The 22,566-nt window shown below is 35.7% G+C and overlaps 1 protein-coding gene and 14 non-coding genes across 17 annotated transcripts in view; 14 read left to right on the top strand and 1 right to left on the bottom strand.

Moving 5' to 3' along the window:
• The window catches only part of LOC142355543 (uncharacterized), a 112,931-nt gene that overhangs the window by 53,815 nt on the left and 36,550 nt on the right, over positions 1-22,566 (bottom strand). The gene's annotated exons all lie outside the window — the stretch shown is intronic.
• Trnai-aau (transfer RNA isoleucine (anticodon AAU)) lies at positions 5,850-5,923 on the top strand. Its single transcript has one exon. It is a non-coding gene; the product is annotated as a tRNA-Ile (tRNA).
• Trnai-aau (transfer RNA isoleucine (anticodon AAU)) lies at positions 6,786-6,859 on the top strand. The gene has a single exon. It is a non-coding gene; the product is annotated as a tRNA-Ile (tRNA).
• Trnai-aau (transfer RNA isoleucine (anticodon AAU)) lies at positions 8,185-8,258 on the top strand. Its single transcript has one exon. It is a non-coding gene; the product is annotated as a tRNA-Ile (tRNA).
• Trnai-aau (transfer RNA isoleucine (anticodon AAU)) lies at positions 9,593-9,666 on the top strand. Its single transcript has one exon. It is a non-coding gene; the product is annotated as a tRNA-Ile (tRNA).
• On the top strand, positions 10,294-10,367 carry Trnai-aau (transfer RNA isoleucine (anticodon AAU)). The gene has a single exon. It is a non-coding gene; the product is annotated as a tRNA-Ile (tRNA).
• On the top strand, positions 11,231-11,304 carry Trnai-aau (transfer RNA isoleucine (anticodon AAU)). The gene has a single exon. It is a non-coding gene; the product is annotated as a tRNA-Ile (tRNA).
• Trnai-aau (transfer RNA isoleucine (anticodon AAU)) lies at positions 12,175-12,248 on the top strand. Its single transcript has one exon. It is a non-coding gene; the product is annotated as a tRNA-Ile (tRNA).
• Trnai-aau (transfer RNA isoleucine (anticodon AAU)) lies at positions 12,880-12,953 on the top strand. The gene has a single exon. It is a non-coding gene; the product is annotated as a tRNA-Ile (tRNA).
• Positions 13,586-13,659, top strand: Trnai-aau (transfer RNA isoleucine (anticodon AAU)). Its single transcript has one exon. It is a non-coding gene; the product is annotated as a tRNA-Ile (tRNA).
• On the top strand, positions 13,827-13,900 carry Trnai-aau (transfer RNA isoleucine (anticodon AAU)). The gene has a single exon. It is a non-coding gene; the product is annotated as a tRNA-Ile (tRNA).
• Positions 14,516-14,589, top strand: Trnai-aau (transfer RNA isoleucine (anticodon AAU)). The gene has a single exon. It is a non-coding gene; the product is annotated as a tRNA-Ile (tRNA).
• On the top strand, positions 15,927-16,000 carry Trnai-aau (transfer RNA isoleucine (anticodon AAU)). Its single transcript has one exon. It is a non-coding gene; the product is annotated as a tRNA-Ile (tRNA).
• Trnai-aau (transfer RNA isoleucine (anticodon AAU)) lies at positions 16,633-16,706 on the top strand. The gene has a single exon. It is a non-coding gene; the product is annotated as a tRNA-Ile (tRNA).
• On the top strand, positions 17,339-17,412 carry Trnai-aau (transfer RNA isoleucine (anticodon AAU)). Its single transcript has one exon. It is a non-coding gene; the product is annotated as a tRNA-Ile (tRNA).

Below are 22,566 nucleotides of genomic sequence, written 5' to 3'. Positions count from 1 at the left end.
TTTTTCTCACTTTCTTGTCTCACTTTCTTTTCTCACTTTCTTTTCTCACTTTCTTTTCTCACTTTCTTTTCTCATTTTCTTTTCTCACATACTTTTCTCACTTTCTTTTCACTTTCTTTTCTCAATTTCTTTTCTCACTTTCTTTTCTCACTTTCTTTTCTCACTTTCTTTTCTCACTTTCTTTTCTCACTTTCTTTTCTCACTTTCTTTTCTCACTTTCTTTTCTTTATTTCTTTTCTCACTTTCTTTTCTCGTTTTTTCACTTTCTTTTCTCAATTTTTTTTCTCACGTTCTTTTCTCACTTTCTTTTCCCACTTTCTTTTCTCACTTTCTTTTCTCATTTTCTTTTCTCACTTTCTTTTCTCACTTTCTTTTTCTCACTTTCTTTTCTCACTTTCTTTTCTCCTTTTCTTGTCTCACTTTCTTTCCCACTTTCTTTTCTCTTTTTCTTTTCTCTTTTTCTTTCCTCTTTTTCTTTTCTCACTTTCTTTTCTCGTTTTTTTTTCTCACTTTCATATCTCACTTTATTTTCTCACTTTTTTTCTCACTTTCTTTCTCACTTCCTTTTCTCGCTTTCTTTTCTCATTTTTCCTCCCTTTTTTCTAGCTTTCTTTTCTCCTTTTCTTTTCTCTCTTTCTTTTCTCACTTTCTTTTCTCACTTTCTTTTCTCACTTTCTTTTCTCACCTTCTTTTCTCATTTTCTTTTCTCACTTTCTTTTCTCATTTTTTCCTCCCTTTTTTCTCACTTTCTTTTCTCCTTTTCTTTTCTCTCTTTCTTTTCTCACTTTCTTTTCTCACTTTCTTTTCTCACTTTCTTTTCTCACCTTCTTTTCTCTTTTTCTTTTCTCACTTTTTTTTCTCACTTTCTTTTCTCACTTTCTTTTCTCACTTTCTTTTCTCACTTTCTTTTCTCACTTTCTTTTCTCACTTTCTTTTCTCACTTTCTTTTCTTTATTTCTTTTCTCACTTTCTTTTCTCGTTTTTTCACTTTCTTTTCTCAATTTTTTTTCTCACGTTCTTTTCTCACTTTCTTTTCCCACTTTCTTTTCTCACTTTCTTTTCTCACTTTCTTTTCTCACTTTCTTTTCTCACTTTCTTTTTCTCACTTTCTTTTCTCACTTTCTTTTCTCACTTTCTTTTCTCACTTTCTTTTCTTTATTTCTTTTCTCACTTTCTTTTCTCGTTTTTTCACTTTCTTTTCTCAATTTTTTTTCTCACGTTCTTTTCTCACTTTCTTTTCCCACTTTCTTTTCTCACTTTCTTTTCTCACTTTCTTTTCTCACTTTCTTTTCTCACTTTCTTTTTCTCACTTTCTTTTCTCACTTTCTTTTCTCCTTTTCTTGTCTCACTTTCTTTCCCACTTTCTTTTCTCTTTTTCTTTTCTCTTTTTCTTTCCTCTTTTTCTTTTCTCACTTTCTTTTCTCGTTTTTTTTCTCACTTTCATATCTCACTTTATTTTCTCACTTTTTTTCTCACTTTCTTTCTCACTTCCTTTTCTCGCTTTCTTTTCTCATTTTTCCTCCCTTTTTTCTAGCTTTCTTTTCTCACTTTCTTTTCTCACTTTCTTTTCTCACTTTCTTTTCTCACTTTCTTTGCTCACTTTCTTTTCTCACCTTCTTTTCTCTTTTTCTTTTCTCACTTTTTTTTCTCACTTTCTTGTCTCACTTTCTTTTCTCACTTTCTTTTCTCACTTTCTTTTCTCACTTTCTTTTCTAATTTTCTTTTCTCACATACTTTTCTCACTTTCTTTTCACTTTCTTTTCTCAATTTCTTTTCTTACTTTCTTTTCTCACTTTCTTTTCTCACTTTCTTTTCTCACTTTCTTTTCTCACTTTCTTTTCTCACTTTCTTTTCTCACTTTCTTTTCTTCATTTCTTTTCTCACTTTCTTTTCTCGTTTTTCACTTTCTTTTCTCAATTTCTTTTCTCACTTTCTTTTCTCACTTTCTTTTCCCACTTTCTTTTCTCACTTTCTTTTCTCACTTTCTTTTCTCACTTTCTTTTCTCACTTTCTTTTTCTCACTTTCTTTTCTCACTTTCTTTTCTCCTTTTCTTGTCTCACTTTCTTTCCCACTTTCTTTTCTCTTTTTCTTTTCTCTTTTTCTTTTCTCACTTTCTTTTCTCGTTTTTTTTCTCACTTTCATATCTCACTTTATTTTCTCACTTTTTTTCTCACTTTCTTTCTCACTTCCTTTTCTCGCTTTCTTTTCTCATTTTTCCTCCCTTTTTTCTAGCTTTCTTTTCTCACTTTCTTTTCTAACTTTCTTTTCTCACTTTCTTTTCTCACTTTCTTTTCTCACTTTCTTTGCTCACTTTCTTTTCTCGTTTTCTTTTCTCGTTTTCTTTTCTCGTTTTCTTTTCTCCTTTTCTTTTTTCACTTTCTTTTCTCACTTTCTTTTCTCACTTTCTTTTCTCACTTTCTTTTCCCACTTTCTTTTCTCACTTTCTTTTCTCACTTTCTTTTCTCACTTTCTTTTTCTCACTTTCTTTTCTCCTTTTCTTGTCTCACTTTCTTTCCCTTTTTCTTTTCTCTTTTTCTTTTCTCTTTTTCTTTTCTCTTTTTCTTTTCTCACTTTCATATCTCACTTTATTTTCTCACTTTTTTTCTCACTTTCTTTCTCACTTCCTTTTCTCGCTTTCTTTTCTCATTTTTCCTCCCTTTTTTTAGCTTTCTTTTCTCACTTTCATTTCTCACTTTCTTGTCTCACTTTCTTTTCTCACTTTCTTTCTCACTTCCTTTTCTCGCTTTCTTTTCTCATTTTTTCCTCCCTTTTTTCTATCTTTATTTTCTCACCTTTTCTCACTTTCTTTTCTCACTTTCTTTTATCACTTTCTTTTCTCACTTTCTTTTCTCACTTTCTTTTTTCTTTTTTTCTCACTTTCATTTCCACTCTCTTGTCTCACTTTCTTTTCTCACTTTCTTTCTCACTTCCTTTTCTCGCTTTCTTTTCTCATTTTTTCCTCCCTTTTTTCTATCTTTATTTTCTCACCTTTTCTCACTTTCTTTTCTCACTTTCTTTTATCACTTTCTTTTCTCACTTTCTTTTTCTCACTTTCTTTTCTCCTTTTCTTGTCTCACTTTCTTTCCCACTTTCTTTTCTCTTTTTCTTTTCTCTTTTTCTTTTCTCTTTTTCTTTTCTCACTTTCTTTATATTTCTTTTCTCGTTTTTTTTCTCACTTTCATATCTCACTTTATTTTCTCACTTTTTTTCTCACTTTCTTTCTCACTTCCTTTTCTCGCTTTCTTTTCTCATTTTTCCTCCCTTTTTTCTAGCTTTCTTTTCTCACTTTCATTTCTCACTTTCTTGTCTCACTTTCTTTTCTCACTTTCTTTCTCACTTCCTTTTCTCGCTTTCTTTTCTCATTTTTTCCTCCCTTTTTCTCACTTTCTTTTCTCACTTTCTTTTCTCTCTTTCTTTTCTCACTTTCTTTTCTCACTTACTTTTCTCACTTTCTTTTCTCACTTTCTTTTCTCACTTTCTTTTCTCACTTTCTTTTCTCACTTTCTTTTCTCACTTTCGTTTCTCACATTCGTTTCTCACTTTCTTTTCTCACTTTCTTATCTCACTTTCTTATCTCACTTTCTTATCTCACTTTCTTATCTCACTTTCTTATCTCGCTTTCTTATCTCGCTTTCTTTTCTCGCTTTCTTTTCTCACTTTCTTTTCTCACTTTCTTTTCTCACTTTCTTTTCTCACTTTCTTTTCTCACTTTCTTTTCTCACTCTTTTTTCACTATCTTTTCTCACTTTCTTTTCTCACTTTCTTTTCTCACTTTCTTATCTCAATTTCTTATCTCACTTTCTTATCTCACTTTCTTATCTCACTTTCTTATCTCACTTTCTTATCTCACTTTCTTATCTCTCTTTCTATTCTCACTTTCTTTTCTGACTTTCTTTTCCAAACTTCTTTTCTCACTTTCTTTTCTCATTTTTTTTTCACTTTCTTTTTCCCACTTTCTTTGCTCACTTTGTTTTCTCACTTTCTTTTCTCACTTTCTTTTCTCTTTTTCTTTTCTCACTTTCTTTTCTCCCGTTCTTTTCTCACTTTATTTTCTCTTTTTCTTTTCTCATTTTCTTTTCTCACTTTCCTCAATTTCTTTTCCCACTTTCTTTTCTCACTTTTTTTTCTCACTTTCTTTTCTCACTTCCTCTTCTCAGTTTTTTTCTCACTTTCTGTTCTCACTTTCTTTTCTCACTTTTTTCTTCACTTTCTTTTCCCACTTTCTTTTCTCACTTTTTCTCACTTTCTCTCATTTTCTTTTCTCACTTTCTTTTCTCACTTTCTTTAAGCACGAATTTAAGATTACGTCGTATGTGACAACCTCATCTACTGTAATAGATTGTTATTGTTCACCTCCAATTATGATGGAGATAGATTGGCCAAGTCCTTCACTTGGACACGTTTGGACTTTTCATCTCCAGCTTTCGCGCTCCCAGTTGGTCGGCACTTGCAGCACATGTCATCCACTCGGGGCTTTCAGCTGTAAGTGCCGCAGCTCTTTTGAGTATGGGGGAGATGATCGTTTATTCGTGTTTGGGTGTTGGACTTGGAATTTATAGGTAATTTGGGAGTATAAAATGTGATCTCGAAAGATGCGATTTTTTTTCGAAAAATTAGGATTTAATTCTCATCCGCTCTTTGCCTGTTTTACCGCACCTTAAACAATAGATTAATGTTTTATATGAGTTGCGCTCTGCTAACATGTCGAAGTTCGTTATCTGTACAAGTCTTAGCGGTACTTAAATTTGCAAGATATCTCAGCCAATTAAGTCTTTAATAAAAAAAAATGGTGTTACTTGGGGTAATATTTTAAACCAAACACATCGGTAACGTAACGTAATACCTCTGGCTGTTGAAGGATGGGCATGGCTTACAGCCCGAGCTGGTACGAAAAAATCTCAATTTTAAACCTATTCTTTTAATTGATTTTTTTGCGATGCTTTTGCGGGCCTGCTAGTCAAACTAAAAGTAGCTAGGAAGGTTTTCGGATATGCTACAGATTACCTTTAAGTACTATTTAAATAATATAATTACCACGTATTTCTCCTAGTTTTGTTGATTTTAAATACAGCAAACACTAAATATAAAACTAGGTACCAGCCAAAACAATAGAACACTAAAAAAAATGTTCGAAGATAACCGACGGTTCCATAGCTCCGTCGGTTAGAGCATCGTGCTAATAACGCCAGGGTCGAGAGTCGAGCCTCTCTGGGACCACTTTTTTTGCAAACAATTGCTAAAAACTACCATTGAGATCTTGCCAGGAATGGAAATAATGAAGAACAATTCGTTACTTTTAAATACAGCAAAAACTAAATACAAAGCTAGGTAGCACACAAAACGCCAGAACCTAAAATTATTCATTGATGACTAACGGTTCAATAGGTCAGTCGGTTAGAGCATCATGATAATAAGGCGAGGGTAGAGAGTTCGAGCCTCTTTGTAACCACTAAATTTTGCAACCAATGGCCAAAATCTACTATTTAGACCTTGCCAGAAACAAAAACAAGGAACAAAAATTTGTCACTTTTAAATACAGCAAAAACTAAATATAAAGCTAGGTACCACAGAAAACGCCACAACCTAAAACTATTTATAAATGACTAGCGGTTCCATAGATCAGTCGGTTAGAAAATCGTGATAAAAACGCGAGGGTCGCGAGTTCGAGCCTCTTTGTGACCACTATATTTTGCAAACAATTGCTAAAATCTACTATTTCGACCTTCCCAGAAACAAAAACAAGGAAGAAAATTTTGTTGATTTTAAATACAGCAAACACTAAATATAAAACTAGGTACCAGCCAAAACAATAGAACACTAGAAAAAAAATAGTTCGAAGATAACCGACGGTTTCATAGCTCAGTCGGTTAGAGCATCGTGCTAATAACGCGAGGGTCGAGAGTTCGAGCCTCTCTGGGACCACTTTTTTTGCAAACAATTGCTAAAAACTACCGTTGAGATCTTGCCAGGAATAGAAATAATCAAGAACAATTCGTTACTTTTAAACACAGAAAAAACTAAATATAAAGCTAGGTACCACCCAAAACGCCAGAACCTAAAACAATTCATGGATGACCAACGGTTCCATAGGTCAGTGGGTTAGAACATCGTGATAAAAACACGAGGGTCGAGAGTTCGAGCCTCTTTGTGACCACTCTAATTTAAAAACAATTCCTAAAATCTAATATTTAGACCTTGCCGGAAACAAAAAGAAGGAAGAAAATTTTGATACTTTTAAATACAGCAAAAACCAAATATAAAGCTAGGTACCACCCAAAACGCCAGAATCTAAAACTATTCATAGATGACTAACGGTTGCATAGGTCAGTCGGTTAGAGCATCATGATAATAGCGCGAGGGTCGAGAGTTCGAGCCTCTCTGGGACCACTTTTTTTGCAAACAATTGCTAAAAACTACCATTGCGATCTTGCCAGGAATGGAAATAATGAAGAACAATTCGTTACTTTTAAATACAGCAAAAACTAAATATAAAGCTAGGTAGCACACAAAACGCCATAACCTAAAATTATTCATTGATGACTAACGGTTCAATAGGTCAGTCGGTTAGAGCATCATGATAATAAGGCGAGGGTAGAGAGTTCGAGCCTCTTTGTAACCACTATATTTTGCAACCAATGGCCAAAATCTACTATTTAGACCTTCCCAGAAACAAAAACAAGGAAGAAAATTTTGTTGATTTTAAATACAGCAAACACTAAATATAAAACTAGGTACCAGCCAAAACAATAGAACACTAGAAAAAAAATGTTCGAAGATAACCGACGGTTCAATAGCTCAGTCGGTTAGAGCATCGTGCTAATAACGCGAGGGTCGAGAGTTCGAGCCTCTCTGGGACCACTTTTTTTGCAAACAATTGCTAAAAACTGCCATTGAGATCTTGCCAGGAATGGAAATAATGAAGAACAATTCGTTACTTTTAAATACAGCAAAAACTAAATATAAAGCTAGGTAGCACACAAAACGCCAGAACCTAAAATTATTCATTGATGACTAACGGTTCAATAGGTCAGTCGGTTAGAGCATCATGATAATAAGGCGAGGGTAGAGAGTTCGAGCCTCTTGGTAACAACTATATTTTGCAAACAATGGCCAAAATCTACTATTTAGACCTTGCCAGAAACAAAAACACTGAAGGACAATTCGTTACCTTCAAATACAGCGAAAACTCAATAAAAAGCTAGGTACCAGTCAAAACACTAGAAACTAAAAAAGGCGAAAAAAACCAGCGGTTTAATGGCTGTCGGTTAGAGCATCGTGATAATAACGCGAGGGTCGAAAGTTCGAGCCTCTCTAGGACCACAAGATTTTGCAAGCAATTGCTAAAAACTACCATTTAGATCTTGTCAGGAACAAAAACACTGAAGGACAATTCGTTACCTTCAAATACAGCGAAAACTCAATAAAAAGCTAGGTACCAGTCAAAACACTAGAAACTAAAAAAGGCGAAAAAAACCAGCGGTTTAATGGCTGTCGGTTAGAGCATCGTGATAATAACGCGAGGGTCGAAAGTTCGAGCCTCTCTAGGACCACAAGATTTTGCAAGCAATTGCTAAAAACTACCATTTAGATCTTGTCAGGAACAAAAACAATGAAGAATAATTCGTTACTTTTAAATACAGCAAGAACTAAATATAAAGCTAGGTAGCACACAAAACGCCAGAACCTAAAATTATTCATTGATGACTAACGGTTCCATAGGTCAGTCGGTTAGAGCATCATGATAATAAGGCGAGGGTAGAGATTTCGAGCCTCTTTGTAACCACTATATTTTGCAAACAATGGCCAAAATCTACTATTTAGACCTTGCCAGAAACAAAAACAAGGAAGAAAAATTTGTCACTTTCAAATACAGCAAAAACTAAATATAATGCTAGGTACCACACAAAACGCCAGAACCTAAAACTATTTATAAATGACTAGCGGTTCCATAGATCAGTCGGTTAGAAAACCGTGATAAAAACGCGAGGGTCGCGAGTTCGAGCCTCTTTGTGACCACTATATTTTGCAAACAATTGCTAAAATCTACTATTTAGACCTTCCCAGAAACAAAAACAAGGAAGAAAATTTTGTTGATTTTAAATACAGCAAACACTAAATATAAAACTAGGTACCAGCCAAAACAATAGAACACTACAATAAAAAAATGTTCGAAGATAACCGACGGTTTCATAGCTCAGTCGGTTAGAGCATCGTGCTAATAACGCGAGGGTCGAGAGTTCGAGCCTCTCTGGGACCACTTTTTTTGCAAACAATTGCTAAAAACTACCGTTGAGAACTTGCCAGGAATGGAAATAATGAAGAATAATTCGTTACTTTTAAATACAGCAAAAACTAAATATAAAGCTAGGTAGCACACAAAACGCCAGAACCTAAAATTATTCATTGATGACTAACGGTTCCATAGGTCAGTCGGTTAGAGCATCATGATAATAAGGCGAGGGTAGAAATTTCGAGCCTCTTTGTAACCACTATATTTTGCAAACAATGGCCAAAATCTACTATTTAGACCTTGCCAGAAACAAAAACAAGGAAGAAAAATTTGTCACTTTCAAATGCAGCAAAAACTAAATATAATGCTAGGTACCACACAAAACGCCAGAACCTAAAACTATTTATAAATGACTAGGGGTTCCATAGATCAGTCGGTTAGAAAATCGTGATAAAAACGCGAGGGTCGCGAGTTCGAGCCTCTTTGTGACCACTATATTTTGCAAACAATTGCTAAAATCTACTATTTAGACCTTCCCAGAAACAAAAACAAGGAAGAAAATTTTGTTGATTTTAAATACAGCAAACACTAAATATAAAACTAGGTACCAGCCAAAACAATAGAACACTAGAATAAAAAAGTTCGAAGATAACCGACGGTTCCATAGCTCAGTCGGTTAGAGCATCGTGCTAATAACGCAAGGGTCGAGAGTTCGAGCTTATCTGAGACCACATTTTTTGCAAACAATTGCTAAAAACTACCATTGAGATCTTGCCAGGAATGGAAATAATGAAGAATAATTCGTTACTTTTAAATACAGCAAAAACTAAATATAAAGCTAGGTAGCACACAAAACGCCAGAACCTAAAATTATTCATTGATGACTAACGGTTCCATAGGTCAGTCGGTTAGAGCATCATGATAATAAGGCGAGGGTAGAGAGTTCGAGCCTCTTTGTAACCACTATATTTTGCAAACAATGGCCAAAATCTACTATTTAGACCTTGCCAGAAACAAAAACAAGGAAGAAAAATTTTTCACTTTCAAATACAGCAAAAACTAAGTATAAAGCTAGGTACCACACAAAACGCCAGAACCTAAAACTATTTATAAATGACTAGCGGTTACATAGATCAGTCGGTTAGAAAATCGTGATAAAAACGCGAGGGTCGCGAGTTCGAGCCTCTTTGTGACCAGTATATTTTGCAAACAATTGCTAAAATCTACTATTTAGACCTTCCCAGAAACAAAAACAAGGAAGAAAATTTTGTTATTTTAAATACAGCAAACAGTAAATATAAAACTAGGTACCAGCCAAAACAATAGAACACTAGAAAAAAAAATGTTCGAAGATAACCGACGGTTCCATAGCTCAGTCGGTTAGAGCATCGTGCTAATAACGCGAGGGTCGAGAGTTCGAGCCTCTCTGGGACCACTTTTTTGCAAACAATTGCTAAAAACTACCGTTGAGATCTTGCCAGGAATAGAATAATGAAGAACAATTCGCTGCTGTTAAATACAACAAAAACTAAATATAAAGCTAGGTACCACCCAAAACGCCAGAACCTAAAACTATTCATAGATGACTAACGGGTACATAGGTCAGTCGGTTAGAGCATCATGATAACAAGTCGAGGGTAGAGAGTTCGAGCCTCTTTGTAACCACTATATTTTGCAAACAATGGCCAAAATCTACTATTTAGACCTTGCCAGAAACAAAAACAAGGAAGAAAAATTTGTCACTTTCAAATACAGCAAAACTAAATATAAAGCTAGGTACCACACAAAACGCCAGAACCTAAAACCATTTATAAATGACTAGCGGTTCCATAGATCAGTCGGTTAGAAAATCGTGATAAAAACGCGAGGGTCGCGAGTTCAAGCCTCTTTGTGAGCACTATATTTTGCAAACAATTGCTAAAATCTACTATTTAGACCTTCCCAGAAACAAAAACAAGGAAGAAAATTTTGTTGATCTTAATTACAGCAAACACTAAATATAAAACTAGGTACCAGCCAAAACAATAGAACACTAGACAAAAAATGTTCGAAGATAACCGACGGTTCCATAGCTCAGTCGGTTAGAGCATCGTGCTAATAACGCGAGGGTCGAGAGTTCGAGCCTCTCTGGGACCACTTTTTTTGCAAACAATTGCTAAAAACTACCGTTGAGATCTTGCCAGGAATAGAAATAATGAAGAACAATTCGTTACTATTAAATACAACAAAAACTAAATATAAAGCTAGGTACCACCCAAAACGCCAGAACCTAAAACTATTCATAGATGACTAACGGTTACATAGGTCAGTCGGTTAGAGCATCATGATAACAAGTCGCGGGTAGAGAGTTCGAGCCTCTCTGGGACCACTTTTTTTGCAAACAATTGCTAAAAACTACCGTTGAGATCTTGCCAGGAATAGAAATAATGAAGAACAATCCGTTACTTTTAAATACAGCAAAAACTAAATATAAAGCTAGGTACCACCCAAAACGCCAGAACCTAAAACTATTCATAGATGACTAACGGTTCCATAGGTCAGTCGGTTAGAGCATCATGATAATAAGGCGAGGGTAGAGAGTTCGAGCCTTTTGGTAACAACTATATTTTGCAAACAATGGCCAAAATCTACTATTTAGACCTTGCCAGAAACACAAACAAGGAAGAAAAATTTGTCACTTTCAAATACAGCAAAAACTAAATATAAAGCTAGGTACCACACAAAACGCCAGAACCTAAAACTATTTATAAATGACTAGCGGTTCCATAGATCAGTCGGTTAGAAAATCGTGATAAAAACGCGAGGGTCGCGAGTTCGAGCCTCTTTGTGACCACTATATTTTGCAAACAATTGCTAAAATCTACTATTTAGACCTTCCCAGAAACAAAAACAAGGAAGAAAATTTTGTTGATCTTAATTACAGCAAACACTAAATATAAAACTAGGTACCAGCCAAAACAATAGAACACTAGAAAAAAAAATGTTCGAAGATAACCGACGGTTCCATAGCTCAGTCGGTTAGAGCATCGTGCTAATAACGCGAGGGTCGAGAGTTCAAGCCTCTCTGGGACCACTTTTTTTGCAAACAATTGCTAAAAACTACCATTGAGATCTTGCCAGGAATGGAAATAATGAAGAATAATTCGTCACTTTTAAATACAGCAAAAACTAAATATAAAGCTAGGTAGCACACAAAACGCCAGAACCTAAAATTATTCATTGATGACTAACGGTTCCATAGGTCAGTCGGTTAGAGCATCATGATAATAAGGCGAGGGTAGAGAGTTCGAGCCTCTTGGTAACAACTATATTTTGCAAACAATGGCCAAAATCTACTATTTAGACCTTGCCAGAAACAAAAACAAGGAAGAAAAATTTGTCACTTTCAAATACAGCAAAAACTAAATATAAAGCTAGGTACCACACAAAACGCCAGAACCTAAAACTATTTATAAATGACTAGCGGTTCCATAGATCAGTCGGTTAGAAAATCGTGATAAAAACGCGAGGGTCGCGAGTTCGAGCCTCTTTGTGACCACTATATTTTGCAAACAATTGCTAAAATCTACTATTTAGACCTTCCCAGAAACAAAAACAAGGATGAAAATTTTGTTGATTTTAAATACAGCAAACACTAAATATAAAACTAGGTACCAGCCAAAACAATAGAACACTAGAAAAAAAATGTTCGAAGATAACCGACGGTTCCATAGCTCAGTCGGTTAGAGCATCGTGCTAATAACGCGAGGGTCGCGAGTTCCAGCCTCTTTGTGACCACTATATTTTGCAAACAATTGCTAAAATCTACTATTTAGACCTTCCCAGAAACAAAAACAAGGAAGAAAATTTTGTTGATTTTAAATACAGCAAACACAAAATATAAAACTAGGGACCAGCCAAAACAATAGAACACTAGAAAAAAAAATGTTCGAAGATAACCGACGGTTCCATAGCTCAGTCGGTTAGAGCATCGTGCTAATAAGGCGAGGGTCGAGAGTTCAAGCCTCTCTGGGACCACTTTTTTTGCAAACAATTGCTAAAAACTACCATTGAGATCTTGCCAGGAATGGAAATAATGAAGAATAATTCGTTACTTTTAAATACAGCAAGAACTAAATATAAAGCTAGGTAGCACACAAAACGCCAGAACCTAAAACTATTCATTGATGACTAACGGTTCCATAGGTCAGTCGGTTAGAGCATCATGATAATAAGGCGAGGGTAGAGATTTCGAGCCTCTTTGTAACCACTATATTTTGCAAACAATGGCCAAAATCTACTATTTAGACCTTGCCAGAAACAAAAACAAGGAAGAAAAATTTGTCACTTTCAAATACAGCAAAAACTAAATATAAAGCTAGGTACCACACAAAACGCCAGAACATAAAACTATTTATAAATGACTAGCGGTTCCATAGATCAGTCGGTTAGAAAATCGTGATAAAAACGCGAGGGTCGCGAGTTCGAGCCTCTTTGTGGCCACTATATTTTGCAAACAATTGCTAAAATCTACTATTTAGACCTTCCCAGAAACAAAAGCAAGGAAGAAAATTTTGTTGATTTTAAATACAGCAAACACTAAATATAAAACTAGGTACCAGCCAAAACAATAGAACAATAGAAAAAAAAATGTTCGAAGATAACCGACGGTTCCATAGCTCAGTCGGTTAGAGCATCGTGCTAATAACGCGAGGGTCGAGAGTTCGAGCCTCTCTGGGACCACTTTTTTTGCAGACAATTGCTAAAAACTACCGTTGAGATCTTGCCAGGAATAGAAATAATGAAGAACAATTCGTTACTATTAAATACAACAAAAACTAAATATAAAGCTAGGTACCACCCAAAACGCCAGAACCTAAAACTATTCATAGATGACTAACGGTTACATAGGTCAGTCGGTTAGAGCATCATGATAACAAGTCGCGGGTAGAGAGTTCGAGCCTCTTTGTAACCACTATAATTTGCAAACAATGGCCAAAATCTACTATTTAGACCTTGGCAGAAACAAAAACAAGGAAGAAAAAATTGTCACTTTTAAATACAGCAAAAACTAGATATAAAGCTAGGTACCACACAAAACGCCAAAACCTAAAATTATTCATAGATGACCAACGGTTCCATAGATAAGCCGGTTAGAACATCGTGATAACAAGGCGAAGGTAGAGAGTTGGAGCCTCTTTGTAACCACTATATTTTGAAAACAACTGCTAAAATCTACTATTAAGACCTTGCCAGAAACAAAAACAAGGAATAAAATTTTGTTACTTGTAAATACAGCGAACACTTAATATAAAGCTATGTACCAGCTCAATCAATAGAACACTAGAAAAATTAAGTTTACTGAGATAACCAACGTTTCCAAAGCTCAGTCGGTTAGAGCATCGTGCTAATAACGCGAGGGTCGAGAGTTTGAGCCTCTCTGGGACCACTGTATTTTGCAAACAATTGCTAAAGACTACCATTGAGATTGTGCCAGGAATAGAAATAATGAAGAACAATTCGTTACTTTTAAATACAGCAAAAACTAAATATAAAGCTAGGTACCAGTCAAAACAATAGAACACTACAATAAAAAAATGTTCGAAGATAACCGACGGTTTCATAGCTCAGTCGGTTAGAGCATCGTGCTAATAACGCGAGGGTCGAGAGTTCAAGCCTCTCTGGGACCACTTTTTTGCAAACAATTGCTAAAAACTACCGTTGAGATCTTGCCAGGAATAGAAATAATGAAGAACAATTCGTTACTTTTAAATACAACAAAAACTAAATATAAAGCTGGGTACCACCCAAAATGCCAGAACCTAAAACTATTCATAGATGACTAACGGTTCCATAGGTCAGTCGGTTAGAGCATCATAATAAGGCGAGGGTAGAGAGTTCGAGCCTCTTTGTAACCACTATAATTTGCAAACAATGGCCAAAATCTACTATTTAGAACTTGGCAGAAACAAAAACAAGGACAAAGAATTTGTCACTTTTAAATACAGCAAAAGCTAGGTACCACACAAAACGCCAAAACCTAAAATTATTCATAGATGACCAACGGTTCCATAGATCAGTCGGTTAGAACATCGTGATAACAAGGCGAAGGTAGAGAGTTGGAGCCTCTTTGTAACCACTATATTTTGAAAACAATTGCTAAAATCTACTATTAAGACCTTGCCAAAAACAAAAACAAAGAAGAAAATTTTGTTACTTTTAAATACAGCAAACACTTAATGTAAAGCTATGTACCAGCTCAATCAATAGAACAGTAGAAAAATAAGTTCTCTGAGATAACCAACGTTTCCATAGCTCAGTCGGTTAGAGCATCGTGCTAATAACGCGAGAGTCGAGAGTTTGAGCCTCTCTGGGACCACTGTATTGTGCAAACAATTGCTAAAACTACCAGAGAGATTGTGCCAGGAATAGAAATAATGAAGAACAATTCGTTACTTTTAAATACAGCAAAAACTAAATATAAAGCTAGGTACCACCCAAAAAGCCAGAACCTAAAAATATTCATAGATGACCAACAGTTCCATAGGTCAGTCGGTTAGAGCATCAGGATAATAAGGCGAGGGTAGAGAGTTCGAGCCTCTTTGAAAACACTATATTTTGCAAACAATTGCTAAAATCTACTATTTAGACCTTGCCAGAAACAAAAACAAGGAAGAAAATTTTGTTACTTTCAAATACAGCAAACACTAAATATAAAGCTATGTACCAGCCAAAACAATAGAACACTGGAAAAAAAATATTCGAAGACAACGAACGGTTCAATAGCTCAGTCGTTTAGAGCATCTGGCTAATAACGCGAGGGTCGAGAGTTCGAACCTCTCTGGGATCACTTTTTTTTGCAAACAATTGCTAAAAACTACCATTGAGATCTTGCCAGGAATAGAAATAATCAAGAACAATTCGTTACTTTTAAACACAGCAAAAACTAAATATAAAGCTAGGTAACACCCAAAACGCCAGAACCTAAAACAATTCATGGATGACCAACGGTTCCATAGGTCAGTGGGTTAGAACATCGTGATAAAAACACGAGGGTCGAGAGTTCGAGCCTCTTTATGACCACTCTAATTTAAAAACAATTCCTAAAATCTAATATTTAGACCTTGCCGGAAACAAAAAGAAGGAAGAAAATTTTGATACTTTTAAATACAGCAAAAACCAAATATAAAGCTAGGTACCACCCAAAACGCCAGAACCTAAAATTATTCATAGATGACTAACGGTTCCATAGGTCAGTCGGTTAGAGCATCATGATAAAAACGCGAGGGTCGAGAGTTCGAGCCTCTTTGTGACCACTCTAATTTAAAAACAATTGCTAAAATCTACTATTTAGACCTTGCCGGAAACCAAAACAAGGAAGAAAAACTTGTCACTTTTAAATACAGCAAAAACTAAATATAAAGCTAGGTACCACACAAAACGCCAGAAACTAAAACTATTCATAAATAACTAGCGGTTCCATAGATCAGTCGGTTAGCAAATCGTGATAAAACCGCGAGGATCGAGAGTTCGAGCCTCTTTGTGACCACTTTATCTTGCAAACAATTGCTAAAATCTACTATTTTGACCTTGCCAGAAACAAAATCAAAGAAGAAAAATTTTTGTTGCTTTTAATTACAGCAAACACTAAACATAAAGCTAGGTACCAGTCAAAACAATAAAACACTAGAAAAAAAATGTTCGAACAAAACCGACGGTTCCATAGCTCAGTCGGTAAGAGCATCATGCTAATAACGCGAGGGTCGAGAGTTCGAGCCTCTCTGGGACCAAACTTTTTGCAAAAAATTGCTAAAAATTACCATTGAGATCTTGCCAGGAATAGAAATAATGAAGAACAATCCGTTACTTTTAAATACAGCAAAAACTAAATATAAAGCTAGGTACCACCCAAAACGCCAGAACCTAAAACTATTCATAGATGACTAACGGTTCCATAGGTCAGTCGGTTAGAGCATCATGATAATAAGGCGAGGGTAGAGAGTTCGAGCCTCTTTGTAACCACTCTAATTTAAAAACAATTGCTAAAATCTACTATTTAGACCTTGCCGGAAACCAAAACAAGGAAGAAAAACTTGTCACTTTTAAATACAGCAAAAACTAAATATAAAGCTAGGTACCACACAAAATGCCAGAAACTAAAACTATTCATAAATAACTAGCGGTTCCATAGATCAGTCGGTTAGCAAATCGTGATAAAATCGCGAGGATCGAGAGTTCGAGCCTCTTTGTGACCACTTTATCTTGCAAACAATTGCTAAAATCTACTATTTTGACCTTGCCAGAAACAAAATCAAAGAAGAAAAATTTTTGTTGCTTTTAATTACAGCAAACACTAAACATAAAGCTAGGTGCCAGTCAAAACAATAAAACACTAGAAAAAAAATGTTCGAAGAAAACCGACGGTTCCATAGCTCAGTCGGTTAGAGCATCGTGCTAATAACGCGAGGGTCGAGAGTTCGAGCCTCTCTGGGACCAAACTTTTTGCAAAAAATTGCTAAAAATTACCATTGAGATCTTGCCAGGAATAGAAATAATGAAGAACAATCCGTTACTTTTAAATACAGCAAAAACTAAATATAAAGCTAGGTACCACCCAAAACGCCAGAACCTAAAACTATTCATAGATGACTAACGGTTCCATAGGTCAGTCGGTTAGAGCATCATGATAATAAGGCGAGGGTAGAGAGTTCGAGCCTCTTTGTAACCACTCTAATTTAAAAACAATTGCTAAAATCTACTATTTAGACCTTGCCGGAAACCAAAACAAGGAAGAAAAACTTGTCACTTTTAAATACAGCAAAAACTAAATATAAAGCTAGGTACCACACAAAATGCCAGAAACTAAAACTATTCATAAATAACTAGCGGTTCCATAGATCAGTCGGTTAGCAAATCGTGATAAAATCGCGAGGATCGAGAGTTCGAGCCTCTTTGTGACCACTTTATCTTGCAAACAATTGCTAAAATCTACTATTTTGACCTTGCCAGAAACAAAATCAAAGAAGAAAAATTTTTGTTGCTTTTAATTACAGCAAACACTAAACATAAAGCTAGGTGCCAGTCAAAACAATAAAACACTAGAAAAAAAATGTTCGAAGAAAACCGACGGTTCCATAGCTCAGTCGGTTAGAGCATCGTGCTAATAACGCGAGGGTCGAGAGTTCGAGCCTCTCTGGGACCAAACTTTTTGCAAAAAATTGCTAAAAATTACCATTGAGATCTTGCCAGGAATAGAAATAATGAAGAACAATCCGTTACTTTTAAATACAGCAAAAACTAAATATAAAGCTAGGTACCACCCAAAACGCCAGAACCTAAAACTATTCATAGATGACTAACGGTTCCATAGGTCAGTCGGTTAGAGCATCATGATAATAAGGCGAGGGTAGAGAGTTCGAGCCTCTTTGTAACCACTATATTTTGCAAACAATTGCTAAAATCTACTATTAAGACCTTGCCAGAAACAAAAACAAGGAAGAAAATTTTGTTACTTTTAAATACAGCAAACACTTAATATAAAACTATGTACCAGCTCAAACAATAGAACAGTAGAAAAACAAATTTTCTGAGATAACCAACGGTTCCATAGCTGAGTCGGTTAGAGCATCGTGCTAATAACGCGAGGGTAGAGAGTTTGAGCCTCTCTTGGACCACTGTATTTTGCAAACAATTGATAGAAACTACCATTGAGATTGTGCCAGGAATAGAAATAATGAAGAACAATTCGTTACTTTTAAATACAGCAACAACTAAATATAAAACTAGGTACCACCAAAACGCCAGAACCTAAAATTATTCATAGATGACTAACGGTTCCATAGGTCAGTCGGTTAGAGCATCATGATAATAAGGCGAGGGCAGAGAGTTCGAGCCTCTTTGTAACCACTATATTTTGCAAACAATTGCCAAAATCTACTATTTAGACCTTGCCAGAAACAATAACAAGGAAGAAAATTTTGTTACCTTTAAATACAACAAACACTAAATATAAAGCTATGTGCCAGCCAAAGCACTCGAAACCAAAAAAGTTCGAAAAACAACGGTACCATAGCTTAGTGGGTTAGAGCATCGTGATAATTAAGCGGGGGTCAAGAGTTCGAGCCTCGCTTTGACCACAATATTTTGCAAGCAATTGCTAAAAACTACCAATTAGATCTTGTCAGGAACAAAAACAATGACGATCAATTCGCTACTTTTAAATAGAGCATAAACTAAATAAAAGCTAGGTACCAGTCCAAACACTAGAAACTAAAAATGGCAAAACACCAGGGGTTCTATAGATCAGTCGGTTAGAGCATCGTGCTAACAACGCGAGGTTCGAGAGTTCTAGCCTCTCTGGGACCACAATATATTTCCAGCAATTGCTAAAAACTACTATTTAATTATTGTCAGTAACAAAAACTTTGAAGAACAATTCGTTAACTTTGAATACAGCAAAAACTAAATATAAAGCAAGGTACCAGCCAAAACGCAAACTAAACTTAATCAAAGATAACAAACGGTTGCATAGGTCAGTCCGTTAGAGCATCGTTATAATAACGCAAGGGTCGATAGTTCGAGTCTCTCTGTGACCACAAAGTTTTGCGAATAATTGCTACAAACTAGCATTTAGGTCTTGCCAGAAACAACATTGAGGAACAATTCTTTACCTTTAAAAAAAGCAAACACTAAATTTAAAGCTAGGTACCAGCCAAAACACTAGAAACTAAAAAAAGCAATGCAAACCAACGGATCCATAGCTCAGTTGGTTAGAACATCGTGCTGATATCGCGAGGGTCGAGTGCTCGAGCCTCTCTGACCACAATATTTCTCAAGCAATTGCTAAAAACTGTCATTTAGATCTTGTCAGGAACAAAAACAATGAAGAACAATTCGTTTCCTTTAAATACAGTAAAAACTAAATATGAAGCTATGTACCAACCAAAACACTTGAAACTTAACAGGGTCAACAACGAGGGAATCCATCGCTCAGTCGGTTAGAGCATCGTGCTAAGAACGCGAGGGTCGAAAGTTCGCGCCTCGATGTGACCACAATATTTTGCAAACAATTGCTAAAAACTCCCATTTAGATCTTGCTAGAAACGAAAACAAGGAAGAATTTGTCATTTTTAAATACAGCATTTACTAAATATAAAGCTATGTACCAGCCAAAAAAGTAGAAACTAAACATTTTCAAAAACCAACGGTCCAATAGCTAAGTCGGTTAGAGCATCGTGATAATAACGCAAGGGTCGAAAGTCCGATCCTCTCTTGGACCACAAGCTTTTGCAAGCAATTGCTAAAAAAACTACCATTCAATTCTTGTCAGGAACAAAAATATTAAACAACAATTCGTTAACTTTAAATACAGCAGAAACTAAATATAAAGCTAGATACCAGCCGAAACACTAGAAACTAAAAATGGCAAAATCGCAGCAATTCAATAGCTCAGTCGGTTAGAGCCTCGTGCTAAAAACGCGAGGCTCCAGATTTCGAGCCGCTCTGGGACCACAATATTTCTCAAGCAATTGCTAAAAACTACCATTTAGATCTTGTCAGGAACAAAAACACTGAAGAATAATTCTTTCACTTTAAATACAGTAAAAACTAAATATAAAGCTATGTACCAACCAAAACACTTGAAACTAAAAATGTTAAAAAATGAGGGGGTCCATAGCCCAGTCGGTAAGAGCATCGTGATAATAACGCGAGGGTCGAGCGATCGAGCCTCGCTTTGACCACAATATTTTGCAAACAATTGCTAAAAAATCCCATTTAAAACTTGCTAAAAACGAAAACAAGAAAAAATTTGTTATTTTTAAATAAAGCAATTACTAAATATAAAGCTATGTACCAGCCAAAACACTAGAAACTAAAAATGGAAAAAACGCAGCAATTCAAAAGCGCAGTCGGTTAGAGCCTCGCTCTAAAAACGCGAGGGTCGAGATTTCGAGCCGCTCTGGGACCACAATATTTCTCAAGCAATTGCTAAAAACTACCATTTAGATCTTGTCAGGAACAAAAACAATGAAGAACAGATCGTTACCTTAAATACAGCAAAAACTAAATATAAAGCTATGTACCAGCCAAAAAAGTAGAAACTAAAAATTTTCAAAAACCAACGGTCCAATAGCTAAGTCGGTTAGAGCATCGTGATAACGCAAGGGTCGAAAGTTCGATCCTCTCTTGAACCACAAGATTTTGCAAGCAATTGCTGAAAAAACTACCATTCAATTCTTGTCAGGAACAAAAATATTGAACAACAATTCGTTAACTTTAAATACAGCAGAAACTAAATATAAAGCTAGATACCAGCGGAAACACTAGAAACTAAAAATGGCAAAAACGCAGCAATTCAATAGCGCAGTCGGTTAGAGCCTCGTGCTAAAAACGCGAGGGTCGAGATTTCGAGCCGCTCTAGGACCACAATATTTCTCAAGCAATTGCTAAAAACTACCATTTAGATCTTGTCAGGAACAAAAACAATGAAGAACAGTTAGTTACCTTAAAAAACAGCAAAAACTAAATAAAAAGCTATATACCAGCCAAAAAACTAGAAACTAAAAACTTAAAAACTTTCAAAAACCAATGGTCCAATAGCTAAGTCGGTTAGAGCAGCGTGATAACAACGCAAGGGTCGAAAGTTCAATCCTCTCTTGGACCACAAAATTTTGCAAGCAATTGTTAAAAAAACTACCATTCAATTCTTATCAGGAACAGAAATATTGAACAACAATTCGTTAACTTTAAATACAGCAGAAACTAAATATAAAGCTAGATACCAGCCGAAACACTAGAAACTAAAAATGGCAAAAACGCAGCAATTCAAGAGCGCAGTCGGTTAGAGCCTCGTGCTAAAAACGCGAGGGTCGAGATTTCGAGCCACTCTGGGACCACAATATTTCTCAAGCAATTGCTAAAAACTACCATTTAGATCTTGTCAGGAACCAAAACAATGAAGAACAGTTAGTTACCTTTAAATACAGCAAAAACTAAATATAAAGCAAGGTACCAGCCAAAACGCAAACTAAACTTAATCAAAGATAACAAACGGTTGCATAGGTCAGTCCGTTAGAGCATCGTTATAATAACGCAAGGGTCGATAGTTCGAGTCTCTCTGTGACCACAAAGTTTTGCGAATAATTGCTACAAACTAGCATTTAGGTCTTGCCAGAAACAAAAACATTGAGGAACAATTCTTTACCTTTAAAAAAAGCAAACACTAAATTTAAAGCTAGGTACCAGCCAAAACACTAGAAACTAAAAAAAGCAATGCAAACCAACGGATCCATAGCTCAGTTGGTTAGAACATCGTGCTGATATCGCGAGGGTCGAGTGCTCGAGCCTCTCTGACCACAATATTTCTCAAGCAATTGCTAAAAACTGTCATTTAGATCTTGTCAGGAACAAAAACAATGAAGAACAATTCGTTTCCTTTAAATACAGTAAAAACTAAATATGAAGCTATGTACCAACCAAAACACTTGAAACTTAACAGGGTCAACAACGAGGGAATCCATCGCTCAGTCGGTTAGAGCATCGTGCTAAGAACGCGAGGGTCGAAAGTTCGCGCCTCGATGTGACCACAATATTTTGCAAACAATTGCTAAAAACTCCCATTTAGATCTTGCTAGAAACGAAAACAAGGAAGAATTTGTCATTTTTAAATACAGCATTTACTAAATATAAAGCTATGTACCAGCCAAAAAAGTAGAAACTAAACATTTTCAAAAACCAACGGTCCAATAGCTAAGTCGGTTAGAGCATCGTGATAATAACGCAAGGGTCGAAAGTCCGATCCTCTCTTGGACCACAAGCTTTTGCAAGCAATTGCTAAAAAAACTACCATTCAATTCTTGTCAGGAACAAAAATATTAAACAACAATTCGTTAACTTTAAATACAGCAGAAACTAAATATAAAGCTAGATACCAGCCGAAACACTAGAAACTAAAAATGGCAAAATCGCAGCAATTCAATAGCTCAGTCGGTTAGAGCCTCGTGCTAAAAACGCGAGGCTCCAGATTTCGAGCCGCTCTGGGACCACAATATTTCTCAAGCAATTGCTAAAAACTACCATTTAGATCTTGTCAGGAACAAAAACACTGAAGAATAATTCTTTCACTTTAAATACAGTAAAAACTAAATATAAAGCTATGTACCAACCAAAACACTTGAAACTAAAAATGTTAAAAAATGAGGGGGTCCATAGCCCAGTCGGTAAGAGCATCGTGATAATAACGCGAGGGTCGAGCGATCGAGCCTCGCTTTGACCACAATATTTTGCAAACAATTGCTAAAAAATCCCATTTAAAACTTGCTAAAAACGAAAACAAGAAAAAATTTGTTATTTTTAA

The sequence above is a fragment of the Convolutriloba macropyga genome, chromosome 2, assembly GCF_964194025.1.
Source record: "Convolutriloba macropyga chromosome 2, txConMacr16.3, whole genome shotgun sequence".
In the NCBI taxonomy this organism is placed as follows: Eukaryota; Metazoa; Xenacoelomorpha; order Acoela; family Convolutidae; genus Convolutriloba; species Convolutriloba macropyga.
This window is presented reverse-complemented; position numbering and strand designations above follow the sequence as displayed.